Genomic DNA, 18,314 nt, shown 5'->3' with positions numbered 1-18,314 from the left:
CTGTTATACTCTCTCTTTATGTAAGGAAAAAATACTTTGGGTTTCAGTTCATCTTTACTACTACTTGAAAGATCTCAGATAATAGGCCTGCAAGAAGGCAAGTGAAACAAAGATCAGAAATTAAGCTGATTTCTTTATTGACATGCTGAAGCATGTAGTAAGGGACTGGGTGGGTTTTATATTCTTGCTCTCTATCTTCAGGCAGTGATTTGCTCTGCAGACATGGAGGTGGTAAAGGGATGGTGGAGAGGAATGAAAGTTAATTTATCAATGGTAAACAACAGCTGAAGCTGACGAGGTTTCTTAATTTTTATTTTTCCTGTTTTCGTCTGAAAATTCTAATGGTTACAAATGAAAACAAAAGTTTTCCAATAATTTCAACATATTTTATCAGGACTCTTTTTCCAATCTGTGTTGTGATTTCTGTCCAAAACCCTCAACAGGTACGTACTGCTCCAGTATAATGATTATTTAAGTTATTAGAGATTTCAGAAAAAATATTGGTTCAAATCCTTCTTTTCTATTTGAAACTGTAACTTGAATCTGAGTATATAATAACTTGGATGAATGTCTCTGTCATAACAATACTGAGTTGTCTTTACTGAGGTAGCAGTCTTTGTTTTCATAGTGCATCTTGATTTTATACAAATGAGGATTTAAGATTTATTTTTTAACTTGATAAGTTAGGGTTTAGGAGAAAACTCCATTATGACATAAATAAGTCCTGTCTTCCCTCTCCACCTATGACACCCTGAGTCATCTTTGGTTCTTAATACTCTGGGCTCCCCAGGGCCTGTGTAACTCTTCTGAGGGGGACAAGGAAAGAAAGAGATAATAAATATAGGTATACAGAGGCAGCCTGAATGACCAGTGTTGAAGAATGGCTCAGATGACATCTGCAAGGGCTAAGTTGAAAAGAAATATTTTTAGTAATAAAATTGAATCTTTTGTTAGATTTGTGGTATAATGATAATAATTAGAGAAACTCTCTGCTCAGCTCCATGACACTTTTTGCCTTGAATTGCGATGAATCAAAAAGCCAATACAGAAATGAGCTGCCTGATTTGTAAACTACAGCAACCTTCTTCTAGCCAGTGGCCACAAACAGCATACATATAATAAAGCTGTGACCTTGAATAATCAATCCAGTGGGACTGACATTTGAAGAGAGAACTATTTTCTTCAACCAAGACAAAGTACAGTCACTAATATGACTTAAAGCCAAGTTATTGTTATCTGAATAAGACTTAACCTCACAGGATCTTAAATAACATTCAAAAATACCAACAGTAACCAAACTTTCTGGATTAGGATGTATGAAGACCATGCACAAGAGATTTGGGAGTGAGAAAAAAGGAAGAATCAAACATAATAGCAAGCCTATAGCTATGAGGTCTTTCAGTGATACAGTTCCTGCCTGTTTATGCCCTTCCCTGTCTCTTCTTTTTATCCTCTATTAGGAAGAATAATTCTGGAGAATGATTGGTTTGGTTGCAATGCTTGTTCATTGAGGTAGGAGCTAAAGCCTGACGTGAGCACATGAGCTCATTGTACACTGTCTAGCGATACCTGTGCTCCTGAGTAAGCCTGTGCTAGCCTCTGGCACCAAGACCTGAAAGAAGCTGGAAGGAAAGACTCTTTCCACTTCCTAATAAGCTCATCACGTGAGTCAGCTCAAGGCTAGTCACAGTCAAGTGCCACATTATTTCACTAAAATAGACTGTGGGGCTATTATTAACAACATAGAAATAAAATGAGAACAGGATGGAAACTGGCTTGCAGCAGGGAGATTTATGACTTCTGTGTCTTGTGTGCACCCTGTCTACAGTCATGACCTAATTTCTCACCAAACATAAAAAAGGTAAGAAGAAAAAGTCTGGTAAAGGAGATAAAGTGGAAGACTAACACAAAACATACTAGGTAATGTTGCTGTTCTCTTTGATGAGTGCATTAGGGACTAATTTCTCTTCTTGGAAAATTCTGGGGATCTATGTCTGCTTATTGAATGAGCCTACTAGATAAATATTTTGTTTTTGTTGTTCTTGGACTTCATAGGGTTTATGTTAAATCTTTATCCTTCCTTGATAGAATTCAATAAATCAGGTATTTCAAAAATGATTTGTACCATTTTCTCTGTCTTTCTGTGAAGCGTGTGAATGTTTTAGGTTTCTTCAGAAATGCCATACGTTGCCCTATAAAGCCTTGAATCAGAAAAACCTCCATTCAGGAAAACATTTAACCATATGCTTAACTTTAACTTTAGGCATATGCTTAAAATTTAACATGTGCCAAAATTCTTTCCTGAAAAGGAATAGACTTAAGCACTTGCTTATGCGCTTTCCTGGATGAGAGCCCTATGTGTTACAGATCTGATTCTGCTGCCCTCGCCTACAGAATTATTCAGCTACTCCTATTCTGGCCATTATTTTCAAAGTAATTTCAATGATTAGGATGCTACTTCCCCACTGGATACAAATCAGAATAGGATACCCATATTTTCTGGACATTATTGACAATCTTACATCTCAGCAAAACCTAACTCATTACCTAAAACGATTCTACATTGGTCCAATGTCTTTCTGAGTTGCCTTGTTAATGACTTAAATGATAAAAAACAATTTTTGTGTTAGTTTACCTCTGGGTTTTGTGATCAATACATAGGCATTTGAGTCTTTTCTGTCCTAGTTTACACCCCTTGAAATTAATTTAGTTTGGCAATTTTGGAAAAACTAGGTCTATTTCCATTATTTTAGACTCTGCAAGAAATGTAGGTATATTTTATTATTTTCTAACTTTTTTTTTTTATTATTTTAATAACAACAAAAACTTACAATGGCTGTGGGGAAAAAAAAACAAACAAAAAAAAAGCCAGTCTTTATCCAGTTCATTCCCATATCCATTAATAATGACACATGTTGTCATTATTAATGCTGAATGAAATCCTGTTTGAAATGATACATCACTTTTATCCTAGGGTAATTACCAGAGTTTAACAATTTCCTTTCATGTTTGCTAAACTTTAAAGAGCTTGGTCCCAAAAAGGGGAATGTGCACGGGAGGGGGGAGGGAAGCAGACCAGCACACAAATCCCTTTATTTATGAATGGGATTTGTTCATGCACTTCCTGCACACAAGCAAAGTAAGTAGAAGGATCTAAAACTAGTGATCAAAACTCGTTCTTGGGAAGTCAAAGCCCTCTTATTTTCTAGAGGTCTGACAGCCCTAGAAATGAATTTACGCTTCGTTATAATTAGAGGTGCTTGCACTCTATGAACAAAATACTTTGCAATTTGTATATACTTGTCTTTAGACAATTATGGATATTCCACCCCCCCCACCCCCCAACACACACACATTTCCTTGTTTCCTAGGAGATTATTAAAGAACATAGTTGAACACTAATAATAATGTAGTATGTATTCCAGATATCTAAAGACACGTCAGACCCACCAGGGGAAATAAATCACATTTTAGTATTCAGTTTCAAGCAGCCTACGGGTCTGTCACAGTGGGCATATCTACAGACAACATAGCACTCTGGTTAGAGCCCTCTTGTCACAGAAGCTCCAGCTGACAAACTCAGAAACACAGATGACACTCTGCATATGCTAATTGTATATGTGAATGGAAAAAAACGAAGCTATTGTGATCTGTGCAAAGGCAGCAGTGGGGTTCTGGTAAGCTGCTGACTTGAGGAACCTGCTAGGCAACCTTGAACTTGCCTCCTGGCCAGGGCTTCCTGGCCAGCACCTTGCACACACACGTAGTATTTCCACAGGGGGTTTTTACATGAGCCACTTGGCTGCAACCGATAGCTGGGAAGCCTTTCAGAGCATGAATCTTAATCTGAATCTCATATGAAAAAAATATTTAGAAGAATAATGTGTTTTCTCAGGGCACATTTCAATGTAGTGACATCCCCACTCTGTTCACCTTATTTATGAGAAAGTGGTGTTACCTGCATGGAGAAGATGAACTGAGATTTCACCAGATTCTTCTAGCTTTTAGCTAGGAGTGGTTACCATCCTGCTCCAGAACTACTGATGGGGATTATTTGGATAAAGGAAAAAAGAGAATTTGTACTTGGGAACTCCTCTGAACTTTCTCTGAACTCAATCCCATCCTGAACTAATATAGGATTATTCCAACTACCCATATCTGATTTGCTTCAAATTTATGGTACATTTGAATTTTATATGAATCCAGCTTTAAAAATGGAGGACAGGATCCGGTTCCTCTTTATTTATTACCTAAACTCTCTAATCTTCTTTGTCTCCTTGCAGTTTGCATATAATAACATGACCTGCATAGGGCACTAGTTATTTTTTGGTCCTGACTCTGTACACCAGTCATTGGTTGTTACTAATCTGTCTATCTTCTATTAGACATAAAAATTTAACATTGGAGAAAGTCAATGGGAGGTCAGTGAGAGACCCTTAAATCAGCAGATCATTTGAGAAAACATAGGTTTAAAGTAATATAATTTTGGTCTGTCTGAAAATATTACTAAAGTATTTTATTTCCTGAAATATATATAAGTATATATACATATATATAAACCTAATGTGAAACAATATTATTAATTAATAGTAATTACTTAGATAATTCAATTCCCTTGAATTGGAAGAATTAGATGGTACTTAGTTTCGGTCTTAAGTGCAAGCACATGCCTTCAAACTGCAGCTGGAGCTACCCATCTGGGATGGGGAGACAGAACATCCAGTGTAAGGGTTTTCAAAACTCCCCAGAATGGCCCAGGGAGGTCCTACAGCTATTGATTACTTGCAGCAGCTGAAAACTGTGAACAAATGACATCAGATAAGATTTCCAACATAAGTTAACCAAATTAACATATTTCCCTTTGTTTTATGAAAAGGTATAGAAATCACCAGAAATCTCAGTTGTACCTTATAAATGTATTCAAAGCTAATTCATGCTCATAAGTACAGAATAAAATTGTACTTGTTCACACCACCAAGTTATACACCTGTGTAAATTAAATGGTGGCCTCTTTTTCACATCTCAACAGGAAAGAGATCCACCAGCATACAAATCTGCTGAAGATGCCTGCTTCGAAGACTTCATCTTCTTGACAAAAGTGCTGAAGTATTTTACTAGAAAGAATCATAACAAAGCCTGAAAGTAAATGCAGGATTGTCAGACAGATGGAAGAATCGTGCAGAAGAAAAGACAGCCAGCCATGGGTAAGAATATATTCAGGAGGGTGTAGAGATGATTTTAATCAACATTATTCTATTTGCTTTGTTGATTTATTGTTTTTTTTCCCCTTTTTTCTTTTTCTTTTTTTTTTTTCTTTTGATTGTTCAAAACAGTTTTGTGCTATCAGATGTGCAACTGGCAATTACACTTCCAGCTCTTACTAGAAACAGCCAGCATGGTTATTGTTGTTGATATTATTCACAAAACAGTAGGACTTGGAGTCAGTCAGGGATCCTGCTGTGTGAGGGACTATGGAGATGAAGAATAAAAAGATAGCTCTGTCTTAAGATGCGGTCCTATTTCATTGTGCTGAGAGCAAATCTGTGTTCATACAATATTCCTCCCACCCTGTAATGCTGGGTTGGGAGATCTAAATCGATGCCAACTTTTCCATAAGAACCAAGAGTAAGAAATGGCAAGCTTTGCTGCAACAATGAGAGCCTTTGGCCTTGTCCTTCTCAGCAAGGGGCTGTTCTGGCCTCTGAATTGTTCCAAGATTCATATTTTAGATTTTCACAATTTAGTACTTGCTAAAAGTAGACATGCACAAATAACCAGTGGTTAGGGGGCTACCCAGAGCCAAAAAGCAAGGCAGTTGCCTCTTGATCTATAGATTGCCCCCCCAAGCTCAAGGGGAATTTCTGCAGTCTCAGATGCTTCCCCCTAAGTCTCCTAAAGAAGATGCTCTCCTTACTTAATGATAGACAAGTATTTTTTACTGGGTATTAAAGGAGAGGAAAACACACACTCAGTGAAAAAGAGCTTTTCCACAAACATTTTATTATTATTATTATTAATTATTATTATTATTATTATTATTATTATTATTTATTATTAGTCTGAGGGAAGGAAAGGGAAGAAGAAAAGGAAGGAGGATTAAACATGGTTTCAAACAGGAAATAACTATCATATAGCTTTTCTATTATTTGTTTGGTTTTATTTTTGACATTTTGTTAGAATTTAAGAAATCTTAATCATTTTATTTTCTTTCCTTAAAATGAAATATAGTTGCTCAGTTCTCATTAATATATTTTAGTAAGGGTTAAACTATACTTTTTCTAGAAAACAGTTTTGTTTGGTTCAGAGTGACTCTTTTTAATATTTTGACATTACTATTAAGCCAAAACATCTACTGTTTGTTCATTTGAATTTTCTATACTTCTTCAAGTTGATTCATTAATGTTTTACTTACTATGATGTTCTTCACCCCCCCCCCTTTTTTTTTTTTTGAGAGGAAATACAAAGGAGAAAAAAAAATAGCTGACAGTAAAAGCTGTGAATACAAAATTCCCTAAACACTGTTTGTGTTTCCCAGATTCAGACAAAAAGTGAATTAGCCAGAAGGTCCTATTTCCTGTACAGCTTGGTTTTGACCTTCCTATAAAAACCCAAATCTAACACAATGTGATAAATCACATCTTTGAGATAATATAATTTGGATCAGCAAAGTTTCCAAAGAGCCCCTCTTCAGTGAGTGAAAGATATAATTCCTAATATTTCTGAATCTCCATATTCAACCCCTGCAAAGAAACTGCACTCTGCTTCTACATCGACCATTTCCTCTCCCTGCAATGTTTCCCCTTGCCATCTCAGCAGAGTCCAGCATAACCCTGCCTATGTCCCCGGCAACATCCATGAGTTATCAGAATACTTTACCTTCATCAAGGCCTTTCTTGGATACCCATAGCTGTGTGGGAGAGTTAGGAGACCATGCTCTTATGCCAAATAAAGGGACGAAGCTGGGACACAGCTGACAGAACATGTCCTAACACTTACTTGCAGGAAGGGCGCAGCTGCATTCCCAGATTATCTTCAAGAGCAAGGAAAGGCTGGCACCCCCAACACCATGGGGGTTTGAGGGAGATAGTTTAACACAGCTTGACTCTGTTGTGCCTTATTAAAAATATATAGGAACCCAGAAAGACCTTTTTGGAAAAGCTGAACATGACTGCAAAATGACTGTGTTATTATTGCAGCTGCGTTATTCCCTGAGCTGTGCCCAGTAAGCATCCACCCGAGGAAGACCCACCTGCCCAGGGAGCCTGTGGGTGGGAAGGCAGTGACCCCCCACCTCTCCCCCCCCCCCCCCCCCCAGCCCCATCTCTCCTGGGGCAAAGGGGACACCCATCTTCTCCCCAAATGATGGGTAAAAGTGTTCTGGGATCCTTATCAGGATCCTTGTCCTTGATGATTCTTGTATCGGGACATGTATCAATGTCCTTCAGGCCTAAGGAGGAAATCTTAACTTAAAACTGTCTGCACTGCAGTGAGTTTTGTTTTGTGTACCCCCACCCTGGAGAGTGTATGGGGACTGGCCTTAGCCTGCTGTGAGGAGAGGGCACGGACACACAGAACGAGTCTTTTTACACACAGACTTCTTGTGTCGTCTCTTCCACAAGCTCCAGGAAAGCAGAAGGACCCAAAGTGGCCCCAAAAGGTTTTAAGAAGTGCCAGACTCCCAGCTGTGTACGCGTTTCATATTGCTGCTAAAAAGTAAATAATTACCATGTGAGAACCACAGCAACACTTGACTCCCCCCACTCCCTCCCCCACCCCCCCCACCCCCCGACTTGCGTTGCTCCTGTCTCTCCTCCCTTTTTTCTCCTACTTAGATCCCAGTCCCACAGGCTTGTGATCTAATTTGTCTTATGTGGCAAAAGGGCTTGAGCCTCAGCAACAAAAGTTTTCCCTAGCAAGCATAACCCAGCAAAGTCTTCTTGTTACTATGTTTTGCAGGTCATTGTTTTGCAAGTGCCTGGCGCAGCACATGCAGTGACAAACCCATGCCTCAAGCAGCTTGGCAGTAAAGGAGGCCAAGCAAATCCTTTTCAGATGCAGCAGCAAGTGCTGCTTCTTGAATCAGCCTCCCCAGACATGCACCACTGTCCCTCAGGCTGAAGAAAGAGGAAACCTCTATACAGCAGTGCAAGGTGTTTTTTTTTTTTTTTATTTTTTATTTGTGTGTCCTTGCACTTATTTGTTTGATTTTTAATGGGTTTTAGTCTACTGAGCTTGGGAGCCATTAGCAATGTAGATGCACGAGCAGGACCAAAAGATGAGCTAATTTAGCTTGCTTCTTAATGGTGGTGTGATTATAGCACAGGCATTTCTTGAAAATGTCATCTGCCTATTTTAAATTAAAAAAAAAAAAAATCCCAGGAAGTTGGCATTCCAGCCAAATTTCCAACACTGCATCCTGTTGGGAATTTTGGCTCCCGTTGAGGCAAAGAGCCATAACTATAGTTTTGTCTTTTAAGCTTCATATGCAATAAACATCTATTTGACTAGTGATCGGGATACTTCTTTGTATTATTCTTATTCTGCTTTGTACAAGAATCTTCTGGGAAGTGCAGAGCATTCAATCCCTTGAGGTCAGCATCTATCAGCAGGTACTCAGCAAGCTACCGTAATCACCTATGCTACTTATTATACTTGTTAATGGGATTTGACACCTTTGCCTTCTGCCTTCAGATGCTGCCTACACTTATTCTCTGAAAACACTGATTAAATTACTCACCTAGTAATTTTCAGGATCAGGCCAACATTTTGAAAAACACACATTGCAATTTGATCTTGTTGTATTATCTAAACCCATTTGAAACTCTGGTTCAGCAAATCATTTAAACCGTAGCTGAAGTACCATTGAGTGACTTCACAAAGAAATACTTTTTGCATATAATATTTGCTCTGTGGCATTATCATGTAGCTTTCTGAAAGGAAAGTGGATTAGCTTCAAATGTTGTTGCCATTTATTATTTGCTGAGTGCTGACAGTACACTTCAATGGAACTTGAGGAAGTGCTTAAAGTTAAGCACGTTTTCAAGTACATTGCTGATCTAAGGCCAAAAAGTTAATCTGAGACCTTCTTTGTTGAAAAGTGTAGACATGATACCAAGGAAGAGCATTCTTCAATTTTCCTTTAAACAAAAAACACTGGTTAGCAATGTGGATCTATTTTACAAATAAAAGAGTTACAGTCACCCATTTCTCATTTTGATAGTCCAATATTGAAGAAAAAGTATATCATCTGTTCATGGATTAAGTTGAATGCAAATTTAGAAAACTGGGGACTGCCTCTGGCCAACTGGATGACCATATATCTTCCTAGAGAGAGATGAGTGTAGAATGAAAATATACCTTCTGGGGCTTGCAAACCACATCCCAATCTCAGGAGATGTCACTTCCTCTTAGAAGGTTCTGAATTTGTCCAGATTATTATTATTATTTTTTTTTTCTGGACAGATCCCTGGGCATTGTCAGCTTTCAGTCAATAACAAATCAAAGAACAATTTTTTGTAGCAAACTTTTCTCTCACAGAGAGTTTGTAACAAACTTTTCTCTCACAGAGCTACTTATTAGAGGTAGACACATATACACCATTAGCAAAAGGAAAAATCTGGATAACCCCAAATTGCTGTATGTGGCATATGGCTTTACCATTATTATGTAAGATGACTCTTTGTGCTCCAGCTAGCTAAGAAGACTGCTCATCACCTGCCAGGAGCAGTCCCTAAATTCATTAGTCAGGGACTGTATACTTGCCTTTTTTATTACATGTGAATACAGTGGTGTCTAGCACAACAGGACCTTATCCCTAACTGTAGCCAAGAGGCTCAATAGAAACAACAACAATAATAATTATTGTTATGTGTTGCCTAAACACAATATATATATATATGTATACTTATGTGTTGCCTAAACACAATTCTTGAACATCTGTGGCTTGTCACTATTAAATCCAGAAGCTAAAGCCTAAGAAACATTTTATTTTATTTTATTTTATTTTATTTTATTTTATTTTATTTTATTTTATTTTATTTTATTTTATTTTATTTTATTTTATTTTATTTTATTTTATTTTATTTTATTTTATTTATTTTATTTATTTTATTTTATTTTATTTTATTTTATTTTATTTTATTTTATTTTATTTTATTTTATTTTATTATTTTATTTTATTTTATTTTTTTTATTTATTTATTCTTGAAGGCAACACAAGGAGACTCACCAAGGCTCCTGAAAACTCTCTTGGAATGTAACAATATAAATGAGGAAGAAATATTCTATGGGGAAAAAGTGCTTAAGGCAACAGTAATTATATTGCCAAATATAGAATATAGAATCTGCAGAGTGAGAGTTTCACATAACAAGGGAAATGTAAAATTGTACTTGGGCTGTAACTAAAATGTAATATAATGGCTTGGGGGAGCATTATTTGAAGAAGTTAATATTCAATCCCTGACTAGTAGTGGAAGCACAAGAAAGGGGATGAGGAGATATTTCCAAAATCATCAAATCATCACTTTTTTTTTTTTTAAGCAAATAACCATTATGTATTTAGATGCTGGAAAAATCATAAATAATCTATTATAACCCACACTGAAAATACCTAAAATAATGTAGACCCTATCTCCATCCTCCCATTTTTGTGATATTTCTAAACTGATACTACAGAATCAAAAGCTCTGGCTTTCTGTCAGTAAAACTAAACTTACCTTTCATTTTGTTTGAAGGTCAGTCCTATCTCCATGACAGTGTGCTGTAACAGGAAAGGATTTGGAAAGACTCATCTTCTCTACCCATCAGCTGAGCAATGTTTTTCTCTGCCTGTTAATTGCACTTACACTTAGTGTTGAACCACTGCAACAAACAGAATCCTCCTTCACTCCATCAAGAAATTTGCATCTCTTCCATCTTCTTACTGCATCTTACTGCTTCTGCCCTTGGTACCTCCCTCACTGTTTTTGCATTTTCTCATAAAGACGCATTTATTCTACTTCCATCTCTCCCAGTCTTTTCTTCTCATGTATTTCCCCTTCTCTAAGTATTATCGCTCAAATGAAGCAGTTCAGGCCTATCTCACGTCTCAGCTGCAATCCCCATAGTGTCTGTGCCATCCTAGTAACAGTTCTGTTCCCATCTGAGGTCAAAATAAGGACAAGTAGCATGAACACGTGTTTCCAAAAGCAATCCATGGTACTGAGCCGAAGCTTGCTGAAGTCATGAGGGCTTTTCCAATGACTCCAACATTTTTGGATCATAAAATATACATTATTGTTTTTAAACACAAATCAAATTAAGCAATGTTTTCTGATTGACTATACTCAGTAATTTTTATGTATGTCACAAAAATCTTGTGGAAGAAATAGAGATCATGACTGTATGAGCCAGGAAAGGGAAGCTTATCTATGCATCAAGAAAATTCAATAACATTTTTGGCACAAAAAGAAGTTGACTAAAACATCAGGATAGAGAGATCTGGAGAATTTGTGACCAGAAACTTTTAAGGATTGAAACTATTTACGACTCCCTCTTTTTTCCTCAAAGCTTCATCTTGACACCTGCTGTGAAATTTGCCCATATTGGATGAAAATGTTCAAATTTTGAAATATATATAGGGAAGGAAAATATTTATTTCCTTTCTTTGACAAAATGTAGGTCTTACCTGGCAGAGGAGCAGACCTGCAACAGCAGCCAAACATTTGTCTGCTATTTCAGTCATTAATTTTGATCCTTTAACTCCTGGGCTGTTTTTGTGGGTAGTATGAAAGAGGGAGATGGCTGGAAATGTCCCTTAACTGAAGTACCCAGAGAAGCTGGCTCTTCTTGTGTGTGTCAGTACGTGGGCAACTGCTCTTTGGTGTGGAGTTTGACATTGCAGCCACCTGCTGCCATAGCACAAGCATTTTCTTTTAGCTACAGATGCTGAATGGCAGAGGTTACCAAACCAACAAAGTTTCCACTACTAGGAGCCTGAGAGTCCCTTAAAAGATGAATATTTTATGTAGATGGTCTCACACTTTAAGAGTGTGAGTAACAGAGTTAATTCAAATGTATTTCACGTGATGTCAGGAGTTAGTCCTTTTATGTCATTTTGTCTTTTTAAAGGTAACTTTTCCCTATTTTTTGTGGTGATTATTTAAAATAAAATTGCCTTTTCTTTCCAATATAGAATGTGAATAACAGCATGTACAGTCTGAAACCTGATTTAAATTGAAAGCAGAAATTCATGGTTAAAGATCTCTTTTGGAATTCAAAATCAGATTTTAAATACTCATAAAGAAAACAACAATAACAAAGAAACAATGATCCTGTTTGCCAAGAAATACTTGTTGAGTGGAAGTAGCTTTAAAAGGTATTATTGCAAATGCTGCTATTTAAGAGAAATGAAAGCTAAACCAGGTCTGATACAGAAACAATTATTACAAGTTGTTTGATTGGCTAAGAAACACTAATTCTTCTTAAGCCATGAAGCAGAAATGAATTGTGGGGATAAATCTGTCAATCCATCAGTTTGCAGTTTGTGCCTTAGTGAAGATTTGGCAGAAAAAGTAAATTATGGTTCAGAGGGATTCAAGTTTATGTTTTTCTTTAGTATTTTCTAATGTTTTGTGCTCTTTCAAACTCAATGAAACCAAATATACTTCTGATCAGTTAGTTCATTACTAAGGAGGGTTATGGCCCTGATAGTAGAGCTAGATAGCCTCTGTGGCCCCTGCTGCCAACCCTTGAGCCTACAGTAGAGGCTTTCTGTCCTGGACCTAGATTCTCATCTGCCTCATGTGCGGCTACAAAAATGCAGTGTGCAGGCACAGCACATATGTGAATGTCTTCCTTCAATTACAGCACAGCTCTCTCTCACATTTTGCCTATAGAAAGCAAAATTCAGGGTACTTTATTATTTATAGGTATAGGATCTTCTGTGCACACTTTTAAACTCAGGTCCAAGGTAATCCATTAAAATCCAACTGGCTCTCAGCAGAAAAGTTTTTAAAACTCCTTATTGCCACTTCTCTGTGTTGTTCCAGGGTCAACATATTTTCTTAACAAAACAGTACTCATTGAAAGCAGTAGACTGTACAGCATAAATCCATAGAGTCATATAATTCCACCTTCTATATGGTATTTACTACAGAATATCTTGCAGAAACCAAGGAGAGAGAAATGTATCATTTCAATCCTCTAAAACCCTTAGCAGTTTTTCTTCACTTTCCCATATTTCTTCTCTGAAACTTCCCCCAGTTTTGTTTTTCTACCTCATTTCTTCTTCATTATATCTTTCCCTGTCTGTCTTCTCATAGAGAATCATAGAATCATTTAGGTTGGAAAAGACCTTTAAGATCATTGAAGTAATTGAAGCACACCTGGGGGACAATGCAGTCATTGGTCCCAGCCAACATGGGTTCATGAGGGGTAGGTCCTGCCTAACAAATTTGATTTATTTTTATGGTAAGATCACCCATCTAGTCGATCAAGGGAAACCAGCTGATGTGATGAACTTGAGCAAAGCTTTTGACACGGTTTCCCATAGGATCCTAGCGGACGAAATGTCCAGCATACAGCTAAACAAAAACAACATACGATGGGTGAGCAATTGGCTGACGGGCAGAGCTCAAAGGGTTGTGGTAAATGGGGCCACACCTGGCTGGCTGATGGTCACTAGTGGGGTCCCTCAAGGCTCCATTTTAGGGCCAGTCCTCTTCAATGTTTTTATAAATGATTTGGATGTAGGACTAGAAGGTGTTTTGAGCAAATTTACCGACGACACCAAACTTGGAGGAGTTGTGGACTCTGATGAGGGTGGAAAGGCCTTGCAGAGAGATCTGGACAGACTGGACAGCTGGGCGATCACCAACCACATGAAGTTTAACAAAAGCAAGTGCCGGGTCTTGCACCTGGGACAGGGCAACCCTGGCTATAAGTACAGACTGGGCGATGAGACGCTGGGGAGCAGCCCCACAGAGAGGGATCTGGGGGTTGTGGTTGACAGCAAGTCGAATATGAGCCAGCAGTGTGCCCTGGCAGCCAGGAGGGCCAACCGTATCCTGGGATGCATAAACCACAGCATTGCTAGTCGGTCGAGGGAAGTGATTGTCCCGCTCTACTCTGTGCTGGTGCGGCCTCACCTCGAGTACTGTGTGCAGTTCTGGGCACCACAGTACAAAAAGGACATTAAACTGTTGGAGAGTGTCCAGAGGAGCGCGACGAAGATGGTGAAGGGCCTAGAGGGGAAAGCATATGAGGAGCGGCTGAGGTCACTTGGCCTGTTCAGCCTGGAGAAGAGGAGGCTGAGGGGGGACCTCATCGCAGCCTACAACTTCCTTGCGAGGGGGAGTGGAGAGGCAGGTGACCTATTCTCTGTTATCACCAGTGACAGGACCCGCAGGAACGGTGTTAAGCTGAGGCAAGGGAAGTTTAGGCTGGACATCAGGAAGAGGTTCTTCACCGAGAGGGTGGTTGCACACTGGAACAGGCTCCCCAGTGAAGTAGTCCCTGCACCAAGCCTGTCTGAATTTATGAAGAGATTGGACTGTGCACTTAGTCACATGGTCTAAACTTTTGGGCAGACCTGTGCGGTGCCAGGAGTTGGACTTGATCCTTATGGGTCCCTTCCAACTTGGGATATTCTATGATTCTATGATCATCAAGTCTAACCATCAACCTGACCTACCTTTGATTACAAACCCTTGGCAGTGCCTGAACTTTCTCTGGGCTTCACTTGGGAAGCTCAGGCTAAAACTAACAATTGAACAAGAATGATGTTGGTGCTTGACTCGAATGCTTACAGTTTACTCAACCAGACCCAGTGTCACGCTCCCTGCTACCAGCTGACTGCATGACACTAGTCATATTTTTTCCGAGTTTTGTCATGGTTAAGTTCAGATGACAAGAAATGTTTTTGTTTGGCTTGTTTTCCTAGGAAATGCAAACCATTTTATTCTTTCTAGCATTCTTTTGCATTTGTAATTTAATCTAGGGTGTTAAAGTCCAACCCAATAGCTAGCTTCTTGGTACATATATGACCCAATTTCTTCTCAGCTCACAGTGACAACAGGCTATTCTGCAAAAGACCTCCCTTAGTCATCTGCGAACTTGTTGCTATTTTTTCACTACATTCTAAAAATATCTTCTGCAAACGTGATGGTTTAATTCATATTTTATTATCCAAATGTTTATGGGAAGTGTTCTTTTTTCTAAATTAACACATACCAAATAATTTAAAACAACTAAGCAAGTTGGGGAAGAAAATTAATAGCTTAACTTGGACAGTAATTAGGGAGTTTATATCTCACTGAGCATTGGAAGAAGCTGTTTGCCTTATATACTTATTTATTGTTGCCAGAAACATGACTGCTAACTAAATCATGCTTCTTGAACCTAGATGTGCTCACTTGCTAATAAAAATTGATCTCTCCTAAAATTCTCAGTCCTGTTCATTTTAGCTTTTGAGTTAGGAAGATGAAAATAAGGATTGAGCCAGTAAATGAAAACTAGATTGGTAATTACAACTATGTCAAGTTTTTGATGTTAGTGATAATTATCTAACAGACCTGCCAGACTGTAGCCAGATTAACTCTGTTAACTTTTTAAGAGCACAAATAGATAGCTGCAACTTCAGCTGGGCATCTACCAGTTTCCACTTCTGCGTGTAGAATTTACCTCATTTTTGGAATAAGGTTTACTTCTATGTCCAGTACCAAGCACAAAGGGCCTTTGGTCTTAGTTGGGGCTAACAGTAACAGTGGTGGTAGCAACATTTGGGTCTGTGATTTTTGCTGGGCATGGAAATTACATAATGTCCATATAATCTATGAGGATACACCTATTTCAATAAAATATTCAGTGGACAAAAGTAAAAATTACTTTGACATTCTTATTTAATTCCATTGATACTGGTATACAGAAATTCAGTATTTTGCAGCTGCTTTATTATTCTGATGAATTTCTTTAGAATTTTAAAGTATTTGCTGTAAATACTCGAGTGTATGCTGTAAAATGTATGATCTTTGAATATTCAAAACAAAATTAAGCAACTGAATCAAAACAGTGCCTTGTTACTGTACTGAAATAAACTTACCACACAGAACCAACGTTTTCAACATTTGGCTTTTGTGTGTATGTGTGTGTGTGTGTTTTGCATGTGTATGGTTTCATTGTTTTTGTCCTTTTTTAATGTGATTTGGAATAAAAAGAAATTTCCAGACTGCTTTGGAAGTACTTGCTGATACATTGTATATATTTTAAAATCTTCTACTGTGCATCAGAAAAAATATTCTGTTTTTCAACTCCTCATTCTGTTTCCATCTCCAATCTTGTACTTTAAAAGTACCTTTGGGTCCATTTTGCTCTAGGTTATGTTTTTACAAATATAAGCAGATATAGTATCTTCCTACACTACAGCCTTGTAAACAGTAGATAATATGTCATTGCGTTTTGTTTGTCTAGTGGGTAAATAAAATTTTAATGCTGTAAGTTGGAAGATTATGACATTATGACACAGACAAATGATATAGTTCACTTAAACAGAAAGTTAGTAGTGTAACACGAGCTTTTTTTTTTTTTTTTCCTATCCTTATACCAGGAGGATATTTGGGTTTCTTCTCTCTATTTCATTCATTTTTAAAGCTTTGTGTTTTTTGTTGTTGTTGTTCGTTTGGTTTAGATAAAGAATTAGATAAAATTATGAGACACCAAACCTAAGATCCCCTTGTTTGCAGTTGTCTGGATATTGGTATTACCTTGTAAGGCATAATTTTTGGTTGGATTAATATAAAATCTAAGACTGAATGTGCAGTATCTCATTTTGACACTTCGCAGTCATTAATCAATGTCACATCGACAGTCACTCTGTGTTCCCCAACATGCTGAAGCACTCTTATATTTTACAATAGCATCATTTGGCACTTCTCTCACACTGTTCAGAAACAAAAGCACTGACAAGCTGCTGCACTGTTGTATAACATCAGAATGGTTCACATTCATTGGAGAGACTCCAGAGGATACAGGGAAATAGATTTGAAGCTCTACCCATTCTACCAGCAAAAACATTAGGATCTTACCTAATAAACAGCCAGAGGTTCCAATGCAACAAAAAAGAATTTATCTGAATCACCATCTTATTCACTTGGTACATTTTTATACAAAATGCAACCATCTGAGAATCCTCATGATGTTATGTTGGATCTACATTATTACCATTTTTTTTGGTTTTCTTTTGTTTTGTTACCCCTGCTTATTTACTACACTTAATGCATGCTAAAAGAGCATCCATTACTGTTAAAGGAATAATACAGTTTACTTGGTCCTTTTTATGCCAGGTAGGTGGATCTCCATTCTGAAGGTGGCCTAGAGATGCAGTACAGACAACATCCCTCATACATTTTCAGAAGCACTGATAAATGCTCAACCTCTTCTGCACCCAGCTGAGGCTTCGCTAAGCCAGGGAAGTGACACTGAGAAGCGCCATCTTCTGAGGAGATCTCCCCAGCAGAAGGGGACTACTTTAGGTTCATATTTAAGGTAAATACAGAAAGAATTGAGAAAGATTTCTGGCATTGTCATGTGCGTGTGGTGTCAGCCAGTCCCTCTGTAATGGTGGGCAATAAACTGATAGTACAAAACTACAATAAAGTTAATTAAGTTGATTTTTCCTCCACCACTCCGATTTACATATCATTAACCACATTTGCTTTTGATTTTAGAGATGAAATAATGCTCTGTGAATGACACGATGGTAAACTTCTGTATGGAGCTTTGTACAAATTAAGTTAGCTTTTCATTTCAACAATTCAACTCAGTCTTGATAATTCAAATTCAAACAGACATTGGCCTAAAACCTGAATTCTACACAACATTTTTTTTTTTAAAGAGAGCTGTTTAATTCCAAATTAGTAAAAACAGTAAGACTCACCTCTGTCTGTCTGTCTGTCTGTCTGTCTCTCCCTCTCTCAAGCTCTTACAGGTCATCAACATCCTTTTTTTTTTTTTTTTTTTTCAGAACCAGTTTTCTCTTCAGTTATTAAAGGGACCTGAAAAATTAGTCTATCCATTTAAAATGATATTCCAAGGACAACACCCTGAGAAAATCCCTTGTCTCTATCCTTACCCATGAAAACATGAAATTGATATAGGTTATCATAAAATTCATTAAACTTGTTATCATTCTTTTGTAGACCAGCTGCCCAAAAGGACAAAGTGGGGCTACTCTCTTCTCTCCAGGACATTCCTAGAAGGAATATCCCAACAAAACAAGGGGAAAAAAAAAGAGATCATAAACATTATGTATCTAAAGAGTGCTAAAGAAATTATCAACA

General features: G+C 37.7%; 1 long non-coding RNA gene across 3 annotated transcripts; it reads left to right on the top strand.

Annotated features, from left to right (window-relative positions):
- Nucleotides 1–818: 818 nt before the first annotated feature.
- On the top strand, nucleotides 819–17,966 carry LOC310896782. 3 transcript variants are annotated; one of them, XR_014581838.1, is made up of 4 exons: nucleotides 819–1,861; nucleotides 5,030–5,204; nucleotides 7,957–8,150; nucleotides 17,319–17,966. It is a non-coding gene; the product is annotated as an uncharacterized lncRNA (long non-coding RNA). The 3 variants fall into 3 exon arrangements; XR_014581839.1 differs by lacking the exon at nucleotides 17,319–17,966 and adding an exon at nucleotides 10,734–11,551; XR_014581837.1 differs by lacking the exon at nucleotides 7,957–8,150.
- Nucleotides 17,967–18,314: the final 348 nt, after the last annotated feature.

Source organism: Anser anser (genome assembly GCF_964211835.1).
Source record: "Anser anser genome assembly, chromosome: 3".
Lineage (NCBI taxonomy): Eukaryota > Metazoa > Chordata > Aves > Anseriformes > Anatidae > Anser > Anser anser.
Note: the sequence above shows the minus strand (reverse complement) of the source record. Positions and strands in the feature narration are given on the sequence as shown.